At 34.5% G+C, this 16,376-nt stretch overlaps 1 protein-coding gene and 1 non-coding gene across 4 annotated transcripts in view; one reads left to right on the plus strand and one right to left on the minus strand.

Moving 5' to 3' along the window:
• The window catches only part of LOC106662312 (neural cell adhesion molecule 1-like), a 489,063-nt gene that overhangs the window by 174,829 nt on the left and 297,858 nt on the right, over positions 1-16,376 (minus strand). The gene's annotated exons all lie outside the window — the stretch shown is intronic.
• Trnad-guc lies at positions 7,301-7,373 on the plus strand. Its single transcript has one exon. It is a non-coding gene; the product is annotated as a tRNA-Asp (tRNA).

The following is a 16,376-nucleotide window of genomic DNA, read 5'->3' on the forward strand; positions in this document are numbered from 1 at the left end:
GGCGGCTAGAGAGAATTATTTTACTAAATAGGTGGCTAGAATATTGGAGGAGAGTTCATTAAAATTTAAGTTGTCTGTGGTTGCCAATAGTGAAACTGGCACCAGAGAATTTAGAATGTACATTGTAAACCGACATCCGCCGTCGTAAACCGACATCATTTAACCTTTTAGCCGGTTGCGGTGTCATCAACGATTCGTAATTTATTTTGGTAATTTCGATGTATTTCAATAAATTTAACTTTTTAATGGAATACTTTTTTTATAGAGCAAATAGATATTTTTGTTCCAAAGTGAGAAAAACGTGATAACATCTCGACATTTCAGAACTGGAAAAACAATCAATTTCAAAAAAAAAAAATTCTTGTAGGAAAGGAGAAAATAACGATCAATATTATTTTAAGTAATAATGTTACTAAAGACAATTGTTGAAATAAAATATTCAGAACGTTCTTTTCAAAACAATTATTATGATATATGAAAAAGAGTTAAGTTCAGTCTTTTCACCTAAGAAAATGCATGACAGCACAATCAAAAATTTCCTTTCCTTCTTCTTATACGTTGCAATTTGTATGAAGGATACAAAGCCAGTGAAAATACCCTTTGAATAATAGACACCCATTCTAGTTCCAAGGGTGCCTTTTGAGTCTGGGAAAATTAATTTTGAATTATATAAAAGAGTTCGGCTGAAAGAAAACTGGATTTCTTTATGAGTATTGCAGGGTTAAAACAAGGTGTCATGTATGTTGCAAGGGGCGCATTGCGTCTTACTTCGGATCACCCGAAACCGCTTTCTTCGTGCCATCCTCGTATTTCTTTCTGAAAACTGATCTCCTCAGTGCATATTTACACGAATTGAAATGTTCAGAGGTGTAAGTAATTTTTGGATTTCACAAAGACGTATTGTTTATAGTCTTCTTTCAATTTTTCTTGAAAAATCTTAAACGTTGAAGATTAAATTTTCATTGTCCTAAACACATACTTTCACCATACTACAGTCATATTTTATCACACTTGGCATATTTATTATTTTAGGCTGTTCATTGAGCTTAACCAGTATAAAAACCAGTAATTTAAAATATTCCAATATTCCTCCCCAAGAATCTATTTTCGAACAAAGCAACGCCAACAGTTAGACACAGTACAGAGGCAATATGATATAAAAAACAATAAAATATAGATAATTTTAATGAAGGCTAATAAGTATGTACTCTTCAAGACAAAAAAATTGTATTTTATTGTGTATGCCAACCTATATTTATTTTTATTATTAATGAATAAAACATACGTATTTTAATCTGTTTAATCTGATACAAATTAAAGGAGATATACAATTCTTGAGTGTTAAGAAAAACAGTTAATTATGATGGTATGAATGAAAATTCACCAAAACATCGGAAAACTATGTAGTGATAGATTAAAATTTAATGATTATTCGAAAATCGTGAGATGCGGTCTGGTGTGATGTAGGTTTCAGAAAATATTTTCTTTATCATGACAACGTTTCGACCTTTATTAAGATCATCTTCAGAGCCTTGGATTTACAAACATTGTTGAAATTTAACAAATACATGTAGGATGAGGAAAAAAGTGAATTTATACAATGCAAAATATATTTGTATAATAAGTGTTTGTATAAATACTTGGATTGAATATAAAAAATATTTTTTTTTGCAATTTATAAATTCAATTTTTTCCACATCCTGCATGTATTTGTTAAGTTTAAACATTGTTTGTAAATCCCAGGCCCTGAAGATGATCTCAATAAAGATCAAAACGTTGGCACGTTAAAGAAAATGTTTTTCTGAAACTTACATCCCACCAGACCGCATCTCACGATTTCTGAATAATTATCGACTAACGGACACTAATCACCACACATTAAAAATTAACTAACAATTTATTCCCTACTTTTGCTACTAATTACGCTCTTAAGTCTCTTAGGTATCGACGAAATAAGAGAACGGATTTCGTCTTGTGACGCAGAATCCTATTTTTCAACAAGAGCGGCTTGAGAAGCAGTTCAACGTGTTTTTATTATGTTCCGTAAATGCTTTATGGGATTCATGTCGGGAGAAAATGCTGGCCAATTCATTTTAGTAATCCCTACACACTCCAGATAATGGGTAAAAACTCGAGCTAAATTCGGTCGATCATTATCACGCACGAAGTGGTAAACACGAAGTTGTGCCAAACAAATGGCGCGAATGGGCCTATAGCTTCTAGAATAACTTCCACGATGTATCTTGGTAAAGATTTTAAAATATGACAATCAGTTCGGTTCGGGCATCGACGTTGATTCCATTCCATACAGTAACTGTCCTTACTTGAAAAGGGTGTGATCATGTCACGTGAACAAAACGTCCTGCACATCTTTTTCCTTACTTTAAAAACACGGTCATTTCCATTTATATCGTAGCTGATTAAAATAAAAAGAAAATTAATGATTTAATTAATAAAATGTAAAAATTTAATTTGCGTAAATCAACAGAGGATGGGAACCTCTGGCGTAGTACTAAACGTATCCTGCGTCATAGCGTTCTCCCAACTCCTCTCAGGAATGATGATGGAACTTGGATCGTTTCCGATAAAGAAAAGTCCAAAACATTTGCGAAACATCTCTCCGAGGTATTCAAACCTCATAACATAATGAATACTGAACACGATAAATTTATATCAGATTCACTTGTGACACCTATGCTCCTAGATCTTCCGTCTAAGCCTATAACTCCAAAACAAGTATCACAAGAAATACGACAGCTTCCTACAAAAAAATCACCTGTTCATGATTTGATAACAGCTGAAGTTCTTCAAGAACTTCCCCAAAAAGCAGTCGTCTTTTTGACTTCTTTATTTAACGCAGTTTTGAGGACTACCCACTTCCCCATACAATGGAAACTTTCTTACATTGAAATGATCCCAAAGCCCCATAAAAATTTATGCTCCCCATCATCTTATCGTCCTATTAGTTTATTACCCGTTCCTTCTAAATTATTCGAAAAATTAATTTACAAAAGAATTATCTCTGTTGCTAATTCGAACAACATCTTACCAGACCATCAATTTGGCTTTCGAACCCGTCACTCCACCACTCATCAACTTCACAGAGTGACTGATTCATTACTTCGTGTCTCGAGCAGAAACTGTACGCGACTGGATTGTTTCTAGATGTTTCTCAGGCCTACAACAAAGTATGGCATGAGGGATTATTATACAAATTAAAATTATTTTTACCTCAGGCCTATTATCTGATAATCCAAACATACCTTAAGGAGAGATTTTTCGCAGTAAACCAGGATACGGAGACTTCTGGGATGGAAGAAGTGCTTTCAGGTGTGCCACAAGGGTCAATACTCGCTCCGCTGTTGTACACAAATTTTACTTCTGGTATGCCCACAAATGAGTATACACTCACCGCCACATACGCAGATGACACCGCCATATTGACAAGCCATCTCCCTTCTACACAAGCTTCACTCATGTTACAAAACTACATATCAACAATTGAAAAATGGAGCAATCTTTGGAAAATAAAGTTTAATCCCTCCAGTCACAACGAATCACCTTTACACTCCGTCGTGAGACTTGTCCTAGCATATACTTATACAATGAACCTGTTCCTCAATCCGACAAAGTTAACTATTTAGGACTTACATTTGATAGAAGACTAACTTGGAATACACACACACGATTAAAAAAACAGACACTGAACAAACGATTTAAAATTCTTTATTACCTACTCAACCGACAATCTAAATTACCATTAAAATAAAAACTTTCGACATACACATACCTACTCAAACCTATTTGGATGTACGGGTGCCAAGTATATGGATCGGCGAAGTATTCCAATATTAAAAGATTACAAAGTTTTCAATCCAAAATTTTAAGACTAATGGTTTCTGCCTCTTTTTATGTAAACAATAATACACTTCACAGAGATCTTCAAATCCCCAACAGTTTTTTCATCCATCAAAACATATTACAGACGTTTTCATAGTAAATTACAAAATCACACCAACACACAAATACGATTACTCCATTCCCCACAATTACCACTAAACGTCTGAAAAGAATATGGATAAGACACCTCTTAAATGAGTAATATCATTTCATTAATCCAGAGCGGCTGCCAATGGTAGCTTTCGCTATAACGCTCGTAATGCCAAACGCATAATCTGAAATCCAAGCTGCTGGTTGTATATAATACATGTATAGTTGTAGGTATAAATAAATGAAGTAAAAAAAAAAAAAAGGCTTCCCATTTCTAACCATCTAGTAATTTGCATCTTACATAAATATGTTATGATATTTATTTCGCATCATTGAATATTTTAATACTATTGATAGAAGAACTAATGGGCAGTATTCACGTTTTTTTACTTGCTTCATCAAAGATCAAGGAAAATTAGACAATACCACTTCTTAAATACACCTTGTTTAAACTTGGGTGACTCAGTTGCAGGAATACTGGGACTCTGTTGCATGGCGTTACAAGAATGGAGCCATTCTGCCAATATCAGCAATAAAAACAACAACATGAACGTCAAGCTACTGAGTTGAATGTAGAAAAAATAGTCGTTAACAATAATACGAGGCTATCGTAACATTTCCTACCTAGCAGCGACAGTGCTGGCAGGCTACCAACAATAGACTTGAAATTAAAGGAGATGGTAGAAGTCTATTATGTAAAAAAGAAGTCAAATCTGATGAATACATATGGCCCACGTTACACTATCGATAGCCCCTTACTGCACACGGCAAATGTTGAAAATGAGGCCAACCAATCATAAACAATTTTTTTCAAAAATTATACAGACGGAAGTAAAAGTACCAATAATGTTGGCTGNACTTTTCCGTCGTATGCAGAAGTGCGTCAGCTCTCATCTTGAGAATCAAAGCGTCCGATAAGGCCATGAGCCAGGTGCGGACGTTAAAGATCCTCTTGTCTTGTTGACGATGAGTAAATCGGGAAGCAATGTTCCATTGCGGTGTACATAACTGAAAAGATATTGATAAGGTGGTGCGTTGATGTACCAATAAACAGGCAGATGAGTTTAGACTGATTCAGGAAACAACATGGGCAACAACTGCGAAAATTGCTGTAGAAAAAGAAGAATTGTTTCTGCGGATAACGAAGTAACGATTCCTAGGATTAACGTCCCACAAAACGAAATTAGAAATAAAATGGATTAAGGCACATGTTGGACATGAAGGGGACGAACTGGTGGATTCATTAGCGAAGGAGCTACAGAAAGTGAAACACTCTAAATATCATGTCGGTTCGTTCCAGCCTCGTTAATCGAACATGACGCTCCAAAATGAGCACTGAAGCTGTGGCAACTTGAATGGTAGGTACATAAAAAGTGTATCCCCATAATAAAAGACAGATTAGATATGTGTTTCGACCACCTCCACAATTTGACAATTGCTTTGACAGACCAGGGAACACACCGGGATTATTTGTTCAGGTTCAGCCAGGTTTACTAGAGAGCCCATCATGTTCATGTGAAGCAGAGCTGCAAACGTTCGAGCATTTAATTTATTAATGCGAGCAACTCGAACGTCAAACAGCTGAGATGATTCGAAGCGTCGTACTAAATGGAGAAAGATGACCATCCATGAAAATAAATTATTAAAAAATGTTATACTAAAAAATTTATGCAATTTATACTTTAAACTAAATTAAAATAGAGAACTTTTGAATTTTAAACTAATTGTAATTACATTTTTGCATTATTTTTCTCTCTTTTAATTACTGACATATAAAGCTTCTAATACAACCTGCAACCCAAACGGGAAGCAAATTCCCTCCCCCAGGGGGTACATGGAGAAGGAAAAAATGGGTGTTATTTCTGGTTACTGTTGTTGTTTTATTTTTATTATTTAACAATTAGTCACTAGATACAAACATAGAAAACTCATTGTTTTTATTTTTGCATTTATTGTTACTTTTTGTGCAAATAACTGATCATCTTGACCAATATTTGAACGCGAATCCAGAAACCCCTGTTGTTTATCATGTAACAAAATTATAAAATATTTATAGGGTTTTGTGAGCCGATATGTATATTAATACTTTTATCCTTTGACAACACGTTTTTCACTCAAAACAGATTAAATAATCTTCATTTAAAGGATATCCTGGTATATAAATGCATGAATGTAAATCAGCTTTTGTAAGAAATATTCGGAAATGTTTTGAATCTCCAGGTACACCGTTCCAACGCCGAGGACCTTCCCAGAAAATTTATCTCTTCCTCTCTGTGGCTAAAAAGAGACACATTTTTGGTCGGGCTGGCTTAAACAGCGGATAGCCTGGCTGGAAGCCACTTGAATTATAAACGACCGCCAACTATTTATTGTACTACTAGCCCTGTTGCCGACAACAAACGCCGATTTATGACTTCACAATCTTAACCAATTTTGTTTTTAATTGTTTTAATGTATATTCTACCCAAACGGAAACAGAATATGGTAGATTTTTGAATATTTTCTTCAGATTTATGTATACGACTGGTTCCCTTGTTCAAAGTTTGCTGCGAATGACTCCTCTTTCCCTGGGGGGTTGTGGAAAGACATTTTTTTTTCTTTTTATAGCCACCATTGCAATTGTCTTGGGCGCGTTGAACGAACTCACCATTCGTATTTCTCTGAAGAAGTGCATCTTGTGATTCATTACATCAATCTTATTCTGCCGTAACCTGCCGCTTTAAGAACATACAATCTACAAGGCACAGCCTGTCACCAAAAATGACTGATGTAGTTGCATTTGTTATTACATTACACAATATCACATCTTAAAACAAATTTCTAATTGTCCTCAAAAATTAATTTGCTATAAATGTTTTTATGAGATGGAAGGGGTAAACCTCAACAGAAATGCCTCGACGCAAGAGACCTCAACGTGTCTCTTGAAAAAAAATATCTATAGGAAGAAATGTAGACTAAAACCTTTTATCATTTAAATATGTATATAATAAAGTCATTGAAGATAAGAATTTTAATAATATCAAAAATTATAACAAACATAAAAACAACGACACCATCTAAATTTCTTTGTGTGCCAAGTTATATAGAAAAAGCTTAATTATAATATCCATTATATAAATCCATCAAGCGGACCAAGAAAACGAGTGAATTTAATAAGATAAAATGAAATATATTTGCACTAAAGCTCTTCGAGGCCATTTCATTTGTCGCCGAGAATCAAATAGATTACTCGACATTTGAAAAATGGCAAGAAGGAGGGAAAATTCAAAAGTGGGGTTGTGATGGGAAGTTAGTGCCCGAGTGGATTGAAGTCACGATAGCTCAAGCGGTAGAGTAACGTCGTGTCAAGCCGAAGGTCGTGGGTTCGAATCCCTCTCGTGACAATGACTTTTTTATCTCAACTATAAACCTTAATTAATTGTAAGATTACAGGCAAAACTAAAACCATGTGTACAGCAGTCGACAGAAACTTGCTTTTCCCTTCGAAAGCTTTTTTTGAACTACGGACATTAACGTCTCGTCGGTATAATTGCGATACCGTTTGCTATCAGTGTTGTGTCTGCAATTAGAGCAAAAGAATTTTGGATCCTACTGTACTAATATAACTCAAGGGTTTGAAAATAGTGCAGTACCAAAGTCACCCGCTGGGGTGAAAATAGTTCAACCATGTTGTAACAAATGCCTCCTACTACACGCAATTGATTAGGTTTTTCGAATAGCCAATATCGGCAAGATGTATTACAATTTTTTTTTTCAAAACAAATTAATTGATGATAGGTCTCAAAAGTAAAAATAAATACTCATTTATCTGTTGAAGGACTATTTCCTGACATACAGGAGAAGTTTAAACGACGTTTAAAGGCTGATCCCTTATTGCCTGGACTTATCAAGTGTAGATGGGAAACATGTGGCAGTGTAGGCTTCATTAGGTGGGTGCAAACGTTACATGACCTGACCGCTACATGGGAGATAAAGAAAATCACTGTTCCCGCTATTTCTAAGGCCACCAGAGCCGTCCGAATTTAAAATTAGACCATGTACCATACTCGCCCAACTTTACGGTACTTACAGATAGATGGTTAGGGAATGGACTTACAGAGGATTCGTTCTAGAAAATTCTTAATATAAACTCCTTTTTTGTTTTGTCGCGATCAAAAAGTTTCAACAATCGCCATAAATTCCAATGTCGTGGAGGAAAGGAGGTCATCGGCTCCATTCTTTCAACGAAGGTTTACGAGTTCAGTCGTTAAAGCTACAGTTTTTCTACCCTGCCAATAAACCAACATACTAAAACCGAGTGGATCCTGAATCTACGCGGGAAAACAATCCTGTTATCCTTAGGGCATTTCTAATCCCTAATAGATATCAAAATGCTCCATTAGGATTATATTCATCGTATTTTCTTCCTTTCAGATCATTAATGTCTGTTTATTTCATTTTTCCGATTGGGCATTAATGGCCATCAATTACTTTTATCTTTTAACTATTACCTTTTTTTGTTCTAACTTTAAAAACAATTTTGTTTTCTTTAAAATGAACTTTTAACCATGAAAGATTTTTATCTATAACCTGCCAAACATTTTTTTTACAATTTTTAGCTACTACCATCAAACTATAAATTACATGTTTAATTTCACAATTGTTTCAGTGATTTGTTGTTATGAAAACTTTTGTTAACTCTAAAAATGTTTAATAATGATTGTCTGTTTGAACTATGAAGCCATTCGCAAATAGTTTAGTTATTTAATATAGATAAAAGGGAAATGTTTTTCACAAATATTCCAAAAAAGTGCCATACGACGACGATTTTATTTTTACCGAAACAAATCTTGACATCATTTGTTTTGTTCGTAACGTTTCCCGACGAAATAACTATTATAAATTGTGTGATATAGAAGGGCGAAGAGACGCTTTGTGGAGGTAGATAAAAGGAAGATGTCGTTCCCAGTGCAATTTCCGGTAAGGAGATGATGAATATGTTGCCTTATTTCCTCGGATACAAGAAAGGTCGGGTAAAAGTTAAATGACAAAAAACAGACATACACAAAAAACAACTTCAGTTTATGTTTGTGATGGCTTTATGTGCCGGTATTTCCGCCTTGAAATTATCTTCTTGAGTTTTGATACTGTCGAGAAAATTTCAACATGATTTTGGCATTTGAACTTTATCTCTCTCTCAATCTCTCACACACGCACGCACACAACACACAAAATTCCAAGGAACTACATTTTTATGCTGACCACTCATTAAAATAGCACTGTGTGATATTACGGACATTTTCCTGTGTAGTAAATCAATTTTAAATGATTATTTGGAGATCGTGAGATGCGGTCTGGTGGGACGTAGGTTTAGAAAAACCTTTTCGTGGCCAACGTTTCGATCTTTATTGAGATCATCTTCAGAGCCTGGGATTTATAAGCATTGTTTAAAACATACAAATACATGTAACATTTGAAAAAAGCTGCGACAGAGTTTACATGTGTCTGTTCTGTAATTGACTGCAGCTCCGCTAAGATCATTAATGAAATTCGATATCAATAACATATATATATAACATACAAAACATATAATACAACATATGAAACAATCATTACTTTCCACACATGAACATTTCTGCAGTCTAGTTCTTCAACAATGTGTCCCTCTTTTTCATAATTATCCCCGTCTACATAATCCTGAAAGGCTAAACAGGCAGACCCAGTACCCATTTCTTCCCATTGTTGGCTCTTCCTTCCCCACTCCTTCAACATCCAACGTATGGCAACAAAAAACATTAATATCTCACTGGCAGCCTCAACACGACACACAGTAATGAAACATCTACACAGAAAACTAATATTTCCAGTGAGTAGAAATCGTTTGGTCGAGGCTAAAATTTCTATCATTGCATAAATTCATTTTTGCACATCCTACATGTATTTGTATAATTTAATTTCTTCTTTAAATCTTAGACCCTGAAGATGATCTCAATAAAGGTCGAAACGTGGCACGATAAAGAAAATATTTTTCTATACCTACTTCATACCAGACCACATCTCACGATCTCCAAATAATCATTAGTTAACGGTCACTCGCACCACTCAATTTTAAATATTCTCGCTCGTTTTTGATATTCATTTGTATTTTATTTATTCCATTTTTCTTGCTTTTTCTTTTACATTTTTATATACAGATTATTTGTTTTTTCGCAGGTTATGTATAATCCACTAGTTTTCGTTGTCTGCTTGACCAATCTTTCAATCAATTAGGGTTGATTGATTAAGGTTGAGATAAAAAAGTCAGTGTCACAAGTGGGATTCGAACCCACGATCTTCGGCTAGATACGCCGCTTCTCTATCACTTGAGCTATCGTGACGTATAATCGTTATGTAAAATTGTAATTTTCTCTCTCTTTTTCTTTCCCCCTTTCCTTTTTCTTTTGCTTTCCATATCGTTCAGATGTGCAACATTTTAAAATGCTGCTAAAAGAAAGAAAAATATATATTGTCGGGGTCAACCTCCATCTGAATGAAATAATTTCAACTTTCATGCTGTATTGTTATATTCAAGTGTTACTTTAAATTTTAATTCGGGTTGGCTACTCTTTTACTTACATTTATTTTGTAATTTGTTAAAATAAGTATATATTTGTAAAAATATATTTTGAACATATTTTAAATATATTTTAAACAGGAAAAGTTCAATTTATTAGAATATGATAAATAGAAATTAATTGCAGAAACAAAATTTTTCGCTAATTTCCCTTGGCTCTTTCATTAGATCGGAAGTGCTTATGGAGGGCGTAAAGAATAATACAAATCCCCTAAATTTTACGGATTTTGGAAATATTTTAGTGATCCGCCGGTAAAGTGCATCTCTCTTATTATGAATGAATAATAATTTCGTGGTAAGGGACCTACGATTGTAACCGGTAACCGCTCGTCTACCGCGGAGTAAAATAATTAATAAACTACTGTTACCATAAAATTTTAACGCAAATAAATAAAGATTTTATGTACAAATTGTTGTTTTCCTCTATAATGTGAAGACCCTTTCATAATTATTATACTTAGTTCAACTTGTTGTTTATATAAAATAATAACAGGAAAAAACAATACAAATATATTTTTTCAAAAAAATAAATGCAATTACTTCTAATTATTAATAGTTTTTTTTTTGAGCCATTTTTTTATCCATTTAATAGTTATTATTTGGATTTCGTGATATAGGAAATTTCTAGGGGTTTGCTTAAAAAATTACTGGTACTTTCCTATTTTCTCATCCTTCTTGTTTAAAAATTCCTTTTAGCTTTTTCTATTTCTTGCTTGTCAGTTCTCCTAAATGCACCTTCACTTTTTTTAAAACGTTACGTTTATTATTTCTTATCGCATTAATGGATTAATTTTGATCGCATTTAATTATTAATTTTGTCATAACAATAATAAGAGGTTCTTCGTTGTAAGAATTGTGCAGGCAGAACGAATTCATCAGTGAAGAATTCTACTGTTTGAAAAATCTTTCGGTCTTGAATAAGTAAACTAAAATATCAATTTCAAGGCGCAATTTTGTACGTTGAACTTCGATTAAATTGCACACATGTGATTGCATTCTGGAGTGCATTAGCAGTATCGACCATCGAACAACTGTAGCTCACCTTAAGTTCCCAGATTTCAGCAACAACTGAACTAAATTCTGTTTTGTCACCTTGCAAGACTTAACCAAGCTCTATTTTGTACCATTGCTTTGAATGACAATTTTTTGTATATGTTTGACTAAATGTAGTTTTTCGTTCCTTGTAGTTAAATTGTTTAAGAATTAGGGACAATTTACATTAGAGGAAAAAGGATAGTGATGAATCAATGGCAATTATTGTAGAAACCACAAAGCTGACACTGTCATCGAAACATTAAAATAGAGCCACGCCGATGATGCACTCTTAAGTACATAACCGTAAAACATTTGGGTTGTCCACAAATAAGGCATTTAATTGCCTCCTGAATAGTTTACGTTTGATGAAATAAATAATATGGAATAATTCAGTCTTTAAGACGCGTGATTTTTGTGTAATTTCATTTCACCAGTTTAAATTCGGTCGGAATAGTGCCCCAAGCGCCAGACATTAATGAGGTCTGAGGGGATGGCGTTGTGAGTGAAAGCACCGATCAGAGATGTTTTAAAAAATTTCGAGAGGGAGACTTTAGCCTCGAAAACAAAGAAATTGGTGGAAGGATCTCTTCCCTAGATGAAGATGCTCTGCAAGCTTTGGGCGAAGAAAATCCCGGAAGAATTGTTCGAAAACGCTGAGAGAATCTTTCAGTTAGACAATCAACCGTCGATGTCTACCTTAAGGCAATTGAAATGGTGAAAATTCAAAAAGTGCGTTACTCATGCATTAAAGGACCGCCGACGTTATTAAGTTTGCGCAACAATTCCTTGCCCAAACCGAAATGAACATTTTTCTCATTAAAATTTTTACTTGCGATGAAAATTTGATTCTCTACGATAACAGCAGACGTACTGGACAGTGATTCGACAAAGCAGCGCCACATTTTCCAATGGCTACAACCCATGAAAAAAGGTGATGATGACTCTTTGGTGGGCTTCATTTGGGCTGGATTTACTACAGCTTCTTGCATCCTGGCGGGACAATTAATGCCGAAATGTATGGCTCTCAAATTGAAGCAATGTATCAGAAATTGAAGCCCCCTTAGGTCAATCGGTAAAGGCCGGTTCTGTTGCACGACAACGCTCGGTCCCATGTCCCATATGGAATTTTAGAAATTTTTAAATTCTGGAACCTTAACCAAAAATTTTTGGACCATACGTACAAAATGTGTGTCTACAGACTTCTCGCTACCGACTAACATTTTTTCAGAGACCTTGACAACATAAAAATTTATAGATCAAACGTAGTTAGAAAATGCGTTTACAGAATTTATTAATAATATAGACTCAAGGAGCGTCGGTGGCCGCAAGGTTTAGTCGTTGACACAGCGCTCATCACTGTAAGATAAAAATCCAGGGTTCGAATCCAGTGGCCTTGCTTTCGAACCTCATATATTTACAAATGGGCTGTTTTTTCAATAACACCGGCACCCTGAGAGTTTACCTGACCTCTGCTGTTGCGAACCTGTTGTGCTGTAGTGTATTTTAATTAATAAAAAATGTTGAAAAATCATTTATTTAGTTGTTTTTATTTTATAAACATAAACATAAAAGCATTATTTTTCAGAACAACCCACTATTAATGGCGCACCGAACAAGGTTTGCCCTATCCACGACTATAAAATAATTTTGCTTACACCTGAAGCGGATTGTTATTCCTTATCAAATGGTTTAATTAGCATATTTTATTGATAACTGAATGATCTGCAAAAATGTTGTTTGCTTAACTTTAAAATGGACTCAAATTGTATTTTAATGTAACAGGCGAATCAGTCAGTGAGTATTACTTATGAATATTTTACAACCACCCAAGTAGGATCTGGCGAGTTCGCCAAAAAGTACCAGTTTAAATTAAGTTGCGTATTTGATTTAACGTCCGGGAATAATGGAAACTCGCCGTTTACCCTTTTGAAAAATCCACCAGTAATTCAATTTTCTCGGGTTTCCCTTTTCTACGATACATTTTAAACAAGTATCTCGAGTAGGGGTGAGTGGTAACACTTCTTTTTTTAAATTAAAACCCACGTATTAAAACATGAATAATTTACGATGAAAATGGTTTTCATGGTTATTCAATATTTATCCCTCTCGAGCCTCTCGGGAAAATCCGGGGGCCCTTTTTCGAGAAAACGCTGGGAAATAATATGGATCCTATTTATTATGCAAACCTAATTTCCCTCGAGAGCCGACACTCCTGAACGTATTTATCTTAGAAAACTTACTAGAAATAGAGTGAATAAGCGTTTAGAAATACTATAATCATAATAATAACTGAATTCAGTTGTTTCACTTTTAGAAGGAAAATCGTTTTAAACTCGGAAAACACTTTAACAGACTACGTTTATTTTTTTAGAAAAGAAGCAACAATATTTTTTATTGTTTCTTTCAGCATTCCAGAAGTTTTCGCTGAATATTATGTGATTTTCAAACAAAATAAAAACCTCTTTAACATTAAACATGAATTATTATCAACATCTATCGTTCATTATTATTCTACAGAATTCACTTCCTACAATTTAATACACTGTATTTTATTAATTTATAATTTTCCAAATTTATCAACTTATAAATTTAGTTATAATTCTATAAAATACAAATAGAATCACGGTTTAGGTTTTGAAACGGCGCTCATCACTGTAAGATAAAAATCCAGGGTTCGAATCCAGTGGCCTTGCTTTCGAACCTCATATATTTACAAATGGGCTTTTTTCGAAAACACCGACGCGATAGCCTCGTGGTTGAAATACCATCGAAAAACAATCACATATTGTACTTATCTAATGATAAAGTTCAAAGTACAACTTATGTTTTGATTGTTTAATGTTCATAAATTTAAAAAAAAATCACTCTGCCAGGTAATATACATAAATTTGTATATTACAAGGGGTATCCCAAAATTCGCAAGATTTGAACTTTGCTCCAACTGTAGGGTAGAGTGTTGCGAACGAAAAACCGAAAGACAGCTTGATAGATCACAGTTCAAGGATATTAAAAATGGAAGTATACATAAGAACAATGAAGCTGTAAAAATGCGGCTGGTTGAGTAATAACAGCTAATGATGCTAGCTATCGCGATATGTTAATCCAGTTTTTTCTGCCTAAATTGCGGACATGTGTTTTCAACAAGACGTTGGCACACACAGTGCGAAATACAGTCAGATTTATGGTAGATGGTCATGAAAATTTCGACAAATGCCCATGTGCAAACAAAGCCGTTTAACGGATATGCTTTTCCAACATAATCCTATACTGAATTCACTAGTTTTCGTCGTCCGCTTGACCAATTAACAACTTTCAATTAATTTAGGTTTTTAGTTGACATAAAAAAATGAAAAATGGCAAAAAGGAGGGAAAATTTAAAAGGTGTGGTTGAGATGGGAAGTTAGTGTCCAATTGGATCGCAGTCACGATACCTCAAGTGGTAGAGAAGCGGCGTATCTAGCCGAAGGTCATGGGTTCGAATCCCGCTCGTGACACTGAATTTTTTATCTCAACTAAAAACCTTAATTAATTGTAATATATTAATTGGTCAAGCAGACCACGAAATTAGTGAATTTAATGATTTAAAATGAAGAATACTTCACTAAAACTCTCCGTGGCCATTTAATTTGTCGTCGAGAATCCAATCCGATTACACGACATTTGAAAAATGGCAAAAAGGAGGGAAAATTCAAAAGGTGCGGTTGAGATGGGAAATTGGTGTCCGAGTGGATCGAGGTCACGATAGCTCAAGTGGGAGAGCAGCGGCGTATCAAGCCGAAGATCGTGGGTTCGAATCCCGCTCGTGCCATTGACTTTTTTATCTCAACTAAAAACCTTAATTGATTTTGCAAGTTTCATTTTTAATTTTGTAAACGGCCCTTTTCGGTTGAATATATTACAAAATGTGAGACCGTTAGATGGATTTCACCAAAACGTCCCCACAAACTATTACCTGGACGTGAATGCTGAAAATGTTAATGGATGGACCAAGTCCTGGAAGAGCATTCCGTCGGTTTAAAATCCGCCCTGTCAATTGTTAATGAACTCCGGGAAAACTCGACCGGTAAAACATTCAACAAAACAGCCAGCTTTGTTAAATCGGAAAGGGTTTGTACAATGTAAAATGTATAAAACCTAAAAAGGCCACGGGGCTTAAAAATTGAAACTCTTTCTCAACAGCAGCGTCACTTTCCGCCGACTGACTAACTAGAAACGGTTATTTTGGTGGTAAATATTATTAATAATATTAATTTTAAAACAATAATAAAAAATTCTTTTACTCAGATATACAGATACGTTGATGTATAGATAAATAGATAGATAGTTTGAAAGAAAGAAAGATGGATAGAGAAATATATACAAAAACAGAAAGATATATAGATAGGCAAACAAATTAAGTCAGAGAAGGATAAGGAGAGAGAGAGAGAGAGAGAGAGAGAGAGAGAGAGAGAGAGAGAGAGAGAGAGAGAGACACGGAAACACACCCAGGCTTATTGCTGAAAGTAGATAAAGTACTTAAAGTACAAATGACTCTAACCTACGTAAATTCGAGTCTTGTTTATACTAAATCATGAAAAAGCTGAAAACTGTAAAAATAAATATCGATTTACGGTCACTAATCACCACACATGTAAAAATAAACTGAAAATGTAAACTAGCTAAAATAAATTGTTTTTATTAGCAAAAACAAAAGGTCTTTAAGAGTTAAAATTTTATAATATGGCAGTTTGCTGTCTTATCGTTAAACTTTGTAAATATT

The sequence above is a fragment of the Cimex lectularius genome, unplaced genomic scaffold (assembly GCF_000648675.2).
Source record: "Cimex lectularius strain Harlan isolate CLEC.00 unplaced genomic scaffold, Clec_2.1 scaffold51, whole genome shotgun sequence".
NCBI lineage: Eukaryota > Metazoa > Arthropoda > Insecta > Hemiptera > Cimicidae > Cimex > Cimex lectularius.